A 7,343-nucleotide genomic window follows, 5' to 3' on the forward strand; every position below is an offset into this window, starting at 1 on the left:
CTTACAATGCTAATATTTTCTTTTGGTGACTGGGCTGCAAAGTCAGATGAGCAGATTTATACTTCTTTCATGTCAGTTTGTTAAATGTGGAGCTGGAGCCAGGAAGCGATTAGCCTAGCTTAGCATTAAGATGGTTTGAACATCTAAAATAAAATGAATCTAAATGTGGTAGACCACCGCTTCCTCCAAACTGCTACTTCCTAAATATCTGAGGGAAGCATCTAAAACAACAGCGGTGAGAGAATACAATAACATCATGTTCCCAAACAAATGGTAATAAATCAGTCACTTCTGCTTGAGTTGATATGCAGCCGTTCATTATCTTACACTGACACACCCAGGGATGTGAAAACAGCTTGCATGCAGAGATCTGAGATGAGCACAGGGATGCTTATTAAAACAGAGACATTTGCTTGAATTTGAAACCAAGTCCCTGAACGCAACACAGGATATTAACGGATAAATCTGTGGTCATGAAACAGAACGCAAGTATAGAAACTTGCCACTTCAATTTCACTTTGTGACTTGATGTAAAGTTTGTTGCGTCTAGAGTAAGTTTCATGACAAAAGTAGCAGTGTACCTATTCAGTCCTCGCAATAAACGTTCAATATCGCTGTATATTCTAGTTGCCTGAAAACACAGCTGCTTTTAAAAATAAGAAAATCCTGAGAAGTTAACTTGCTCAAGAAGTCTTCTCATCCAACAGCAGCCGAGTACATTCACTCTGAAACATTTCACACCTTGAAAATATCGCTTCTTATTCTGCAGGCCTTTGTTTCTGCGGTACTAAATAAATATGACTGTCTTTGACTGTGATCCTCGCCTCTGACGGAGAGAAACGCTCTGTCTGTCTCTGCACATCAAAGCTGTTTCATGCCACAGTTAGATACTCGCGCTGACTTGATAAAGCAAACATCAGAGGGGATACACAGCATCTGAATCACCTCACGCTTACGAAAAATCAAAGCCGGTATTAAAAAATGTCTCTGACAAAAAGTAGATAACAAAACAGGAGCGAGGAAGAAGGTTAGAGAATTAGATCTCGAATATTTGTGTGCAAAGTTTTATTAAATGAACGGCAGCAGCTGACTAAAACAAGCATTAACCATTGAATGTTTCTGGCAGCCCCGGGTTGGATAAGGTGACTCAGAGAGGGGTAGTTTGTTTGACTCAACACACACACACACGCGCACACACACACACACACACACACACACACACACACACAGCTACGAGCTTAAATAGAACAGGTCACATGATTATTGGTTACTGCTTCTTCTTCTTCTCAGGCATGTTGGGGAAAGCATATGGTGTCTGCAGGCCTCCCCAAACCTCTGCAGAGTTTCTGCCCCCTCACTGCAGGCTCTTTGCCCCCCTCGCCTCCAAATACACACAGAGTGAGTCTGTCATTCCAGCCTCAGCTATTTGTTCCCCTCCCCCACATCTCACCAGCCTCTCTTTTGTGTCTGCCCTCACTTGAGGCCTCAAAACTTGATCCACGGTGCCGATAGCAACAGTGGGATCATATGATGAGCGTATTTTTAAAACCCTTGTGATTCGTCTGCTGGTGTCCCACTTCAAAAAACAAGCCCGTAACAGTTTTATCTGTGAAATCTCGATTCACGGCCTCCTGTGCTGAGTTTTTCTCCCCCAAAAAAAGAGATTCCTCCTCCAGGAAGGGAGATTCTTGATGACTCATTTTCTCCATTGAGTTACATGGCACTCTCAGCCTCTCGAGGGCGGAGCAGCTGTCCTACAGCTCGCTCAGGACAGATTACAATCTGCACAGACCCGACGCTCTTTAATAGCTACTCTGCTTCCTTTTCATGTGTTTACACAGTGTAAGGCAAAGACAATCAAAATGGTTGTTTATGACTTGGTAAATAACCCCTCTGATATATGGATGGTTATTAAGGGATATGAGAGGGTTGTTTCAGCAACAATCCAGCTAAAACCAGTTCTGTTGCAGAATCAATCAAAATGGCATCTTGTTTGATTGACACTGACGATGCAATATCATTTTATATACAGAAATCAGATGTGATTTAACTTCTAAACCATTAACCTGCACTAAATGCAAAGCAGCTATAAGACTCCATGTGTACTGAGTGAGAGGCGTGGCCTTCAGCTTCTCAACTGGAAAAAATTTCAACTATATTGAAGTTAATGGGAAAACCCATTATTTTCCCCTGAGATAGTGTTTTCTGCAACCACTTTTGGTCTCGGTTGCTAACTTTATCTCTTGGAATTTGCCCTCCAATCACCAGAAAAAAATGTTGGCACTGTACGTTTCTTTAAACCACGGATAGGTTACATTTGTACATTATATACCTATCATATCAACATTTCTACAGTGAAGTCCTTCTGATTACATGTACAGTTGACTTTGTTATGTGGAGGTGGAGGAGATGGTTAATGGAAAGACACCAGGGCAAGATGGCTGCCAGGCTGTGGACCATTGCAAGCCACAGTTTGGGGCCAACAAACAGCAAAACCAGGTGTTTTTAGCGAGACATCTGCAGCGTTTCCAGCTGATTGTGCCCCTAAAACTGGGTTTTAAGCCAAAACATGATCTTTTCTAACCATAATCAAGTGGATTTTGTGCCTAAACATAACCACCTGTCAACCATAGTGTTGTTGAAACGTAAAGAAACATGAAGTTTCAACATGTCCGCTACCTAATAATGTGCAAATGTTACCAGTCCCTGGTTTCCAGTAATGTACATAACCAAGTTAATCTGGCGACTGTGTTGAGATTTTTAAAGTTGCTGTCTCGTGTGGAAGATATTAAACTTAAAGAAGTGTACGTTTGAGGTCTTCTATGCGTGCCCCACCCAGCAACGACCCATGTGACTGTCCAAAACATGACTCATATGAGCGCTTCCTGATTTGCCACCTCGATGGTTAAGTTCTGGTTGAGTTTAGTCAACTGAAACTGTGTTGGTAAGTTTAGGGAGAGACTGTCGTCATTGTCAGAAGAAACCACCGCTGTCAGAGTTAGCCAATATGTAGTTAGGATTTGAAATACAGTGATTTAGATGCTGGATCAATGGTGATAATTAACTCTGAGTCTAAACCAGACATCTTCTCACCTGCAGATCAGAGTTTACTGGGTGTGTAAGCCAAACCATCCACCCAACCTCCTCCCTAACACTCTTTATCACGCCACCTCTGCTTTTACAGAGCGAGGACGTGGAGGGCAGTCGTCCCATGACTGCATAACCGCAAGTGGGTGCATGTCAGGAGATGTAAATATAACTTATGTTTACAATTAAATAGTTTAAAGACCCATGCTGTCATTTGTCGTGAGGACGGTCTCCTAAATTTGGATCTCTGGCTCCAGCAGCTGCAAACTTCAGGCTTTATAATTTCCCCTCAGAGAACTTTTGGTAACATCAGACACTGTGGCTTAGTTTTTATTCACTCTTTTGAGCCTAGATGAGGCATTTTGGGATCTAAATGTAAATATGAAGATGTTCACATGCAAATATCCACAGCAGCTCAGCTGTCCGGCCCTCTCGGACAGAAAGCATGCACACAGCTGTTTGAGGCTTAACTCTAAATCTGAGGTGGGGTGTCGGACAGTCGGTGGGTTCAGGCATCCTATAATCTCTGTCCGGCTGTCCGCTGAGTGTGGATCTGACACAGCGCTTTCTGATTGGCTAACAAAGGTCTGTCTTTATCTCTTGCACTCACACATATGCACATACATTGTCTGACACTCACACCACAGCTTCTCTAACTTACAGCCGCACACAGGATGGTGTGACTAACTTCCTCAGTGAACAATTCAACTATTTGGTTGTGTGTTTCTATGGAAACCACAGATGTCTGTGTATAGAGATGAGCATATGCAGCTGCTTGTGTTGCAATGCTGTAATGCAGCAAAACACGGCATGTTTAAGTGTTGCTTTAGGTTTCACATCATGGCAACCTGAAGTCACTGTGAACAGTTCAGGAACAATATGCCTGCAGCTGCCAGTTTAAGTGGCACCACACAGCATGATTTTAGTCATCATCCAGGGTTTCCACTGCTTGTCCATATAAGGCAGCAGCTGCACAGCACTTTTGACAACAAAAGCAGACTTCTTTGAATGAGCAGAAAGAACTTGGGCTCAAGCAAACCATTTGTACATGCTCAGAGGAGACAGGTATTTCACTTTCCTCCCTGTAGATCAAGCCTTTGTCTCAGCCTGCGTACAAAGTAACGGTTCATTTCTTTTGTGCGCTAATTAGAGCATCAAATTACCGTCCTGCAATCTGTGCTACAGGCTGCGCTGTTTCAATGAAGAGGTTTCAACGTACCTGAAGGCGTTAGGTTGTGATCGGTGAGGGACAGACGGACGGACGGGTGTGGAACTGAGTGAGCCGCGGTGAGCGCTTCTAGCTGCAGCGGGAGCAGAGAGGCGTCGAGTCGGCGGGGCGGTGGAGCGCAGAGCCGCTGTTTATGCTCGTGGCCCGGGACACTCCCCGTTATGACACTCCCTCCTGGCGAGCCTGCTGCACCGCCTGCAGAGGGCCGGCCGACACATGGGCGCGCACGCGCACCCTGATGTCTATATTAATCTGTCTAATCTCTCTATCTAACATTAATCTGCTGCTATGATCATTTTTTGAAGTCGGTGTCATAAAGGTGGGCAGTCTGATCTTTGTATTGCATTGAATTCCAAAGCGTTCATGTCATTTGTACATTTAATAATAAACATTAACTGCCTGGAAAGTTAGAGGTAAACATTTTAATCAAACCCCTGCTGTTGCAGTCTCAACAAAGACTTATCCCATAGGTGTCTTCCCTGCAGGGGTTGTAAAATGAAGCTCAGCCAGGACTGACTGTACACTTCCGGTCTCCAACAGAGCGTGCATGACGACCAACACTGCCCCTGCCTGGTCCTGGTGTACCACTATGTTTACAGACACACCTTGTTGTGCAGGAGTGTGCATGTTGATCCCATGTGCTCACAGAGGGTCAAAGGTTGGCGGTCCTTTTTATTTGGACAAGTGTGTGAGATTCAAAGTCTTAATAAGAGAAGGAGATGAGAAATGGTTCTTGCAAATAAGATATTTATGGATTACATCATAATAATTACATCATAGTAATGTTTTGAGATGTTACATAAGCTCCTTCACCATGCACATGCATGAGAAATTGAGTGTGCAAATTTGTAATCTTTCCCAGTGTGTTAAATTTAACACTGTTTAACAAGCAGACAAATCAAAAGCTACAGTGTACATTTGCCAAAACAGATATCTTTTTGATTTATTTTCCTAAATCATGTTATTATTATTATTATTATTATTATTATTATTATCATGTTTTGCTTTTGTGCAATCAAATGAAAATTAGTCAACTGGTCTTTTATTCATTTTAGGAATGACTCTTATCTGTTTTTGCAAATTAACTCTTCAAATATTACACTGTTACACGAAATGCATTCAATTTGGCATCTTGGCTCCATGTTTCAAAATGCTCAGTGCACACAGTCCGTATTCAGAAACTGTCACTGTAAACAAGTCGTCAGGACTTCTGTGAAGTTGTGATGTCACAAATTTGCTATATAGACTGAAGCACAATGTTAATTTACAATAACGTCCAGGTAGAAAATCCTCGCTACATGCACATAAAATCAAATGGTGCTGCGCAAACTCTGCCTTAGTTAGTTTTCAGACATCTTAAACAGGCCCACCCCAAAAATATAAAATCTGTATCAGTTTAACTGTACGCTATATTTAGAATCTTTTCACTGCTTTGCCTTGACGTCAGACAGCCTTTTCCATCGGGGCATTGAAGCCATGATATCAAAGTCACGAGACTCCATTGACAAAAACAGTAATTAAACTTGGGAGAACACTGAGTTGCTGGTCTCCTGTGGCCTCAGTTGGTTAGAGTATAAGGTTAAGTGGAGCAAATAGTCAGATATAGCATACACTTTGATATTTACTTTTTTATGTGTCTAAAATGCATTTTGCTGCAGCCCCATCCACAGCAGTACGTTGCTTAGCATCTGTGCTGCTTGATTAGGTTCATCAAAGATGCTGGCAAAGCAACACAGTACATAAAATAAGCAGCAGCAGAAACATTAGATCGGTCAAACTACAGTGTTTACCTGTTTAACTTGAAACATAAACACTCTAAAGTCTTCCCTTTGTATTTCCTGGTCAAATGTTTGGCAGTGTATGACATCAGTGGAATGACATCAGCTGACAGGATGTAAACATGGACCCACGCTGTTGCCTAGCAAAGCAACTCCAGTGAAACAGGCTATAAAAATAGAAAGTGCTGCTACAGTTGTGTTATGATCATTTCCCCGGCGGCACTGATAGTGTAGAGAACATGAAAGTGCAGACGTGAATGACCCGGAAACACTGACCAATCAGCTTTGCCAGGAGGGGGGCTTAAAGAGAAAGGCGCTAAAACTGAGTCTGACAGCACATTTCAATACACTAGGTTTTAGGTACATCCAATAATTAGGCACGGATTGGCACAGATAGCGGCAGCACGGTGGTGTGGTGGTTAGCACTGTTGCCTCACAGCAAGAGGGTTGCTGGTTCAATCCCGGGCGTGGGTGGGAGCCTTTCTGTGCGGAGTTTGCATGTTCTCCCCGTGTCAGCGTGGGTTCTCTCCGGGCACTCCGGCTTCCTCCCACAGTCCAAAGACATGCAGATTGGGGACTAGGTTAATTGATAACTCTAAATTGTCTGTAGGTGTGAATGTGAGCGTGAATGGTTGTTTGTCTCTATGTGTCAGATAGTCTGGCGACCTGTCCAGGGTGTACCCTGCCTCTCGCCCGATGTAGCTGGGATAGGCTCCAGCACCCCCGCGACCCTCAAGAGGATGAAGCGGTTAGAAGATGAATGAATGAATGGCACAGATAGCATGTTTATGTTTCACAAAGTATTGTCCAAAGCTGGATGATAAGAGCATGCAGCCATCCTGCCTTTTGGAAGTCAGTGAACAGTCCCAGTGGATATATCGTTGGATAACATGGAGGGAGGTTTAGTCAGTTGAGTTAGGAAAAGAAATAATAATAGTATCATTGTCCTCAACTGACGCAGAAAAGATTCACTTTATTAGCACTTTTCAACTTTTAATATCGTGAGCTGCCATAACAGAGTGCACAACATGTCAGCAAACACTGCCGCTGACATTAATCACCTGCTTTAATTGTTTATATTGTAAATGCTGTTAATACACATGCAGTATAAGAGGGAAAACAGATGCTGTGGTCCACAACTGCCAGACTATCATCAGTGTTTGTCTTTCTGTCTTGTTGCCAGCCATACTCTGACACTATTACCACTATCACTACAAATTATAGTAACAGAGATGTTAATAGTTATATAT

General features: G+C 42.9%; 1 protein-coding gene across 2 annotated transcripts in view; it reads right to left on the reverse strand.

Annotated features, from left to right (window-relative positions):
- The window catches only part of gsna (gelsolin a), a 28,105-nt gene extending 23,622 nt beyond the window's left edge, over positions 1-4,483 (reverse strand). The window contains exon 1 of one of the 2 annotated variants that reach the window (XM_049603494.1): positions 4,307-4,483. The gene's annotated coding sequence lies outside the window, so the exon portion shown is untranslated. The remainder of the gene's footprint in view (positions 1-4,306) is intronic. The other variant, XM_049603495.1, reaches the window with a different exon arrangement.
- Between the last annotated feature and the right edge of the window lie 2,860 nt (positions 4,484-7,343).

This window comes from Epinephelus fuscoguttatus, linkage group LG18 (assembly GCF_011397635.1).
Source record: "Epinephelus fuscoguttatus linkage group LG18, E.fuscoguttatus.final_Chr_v1".
NCBI classification, from domain to species: Eukaryota; Metazoa; Chordata; class Actinopteri; order Perciformes; family Serranidae; genus Epinephelus; species Epinephelus fuscoguttatus.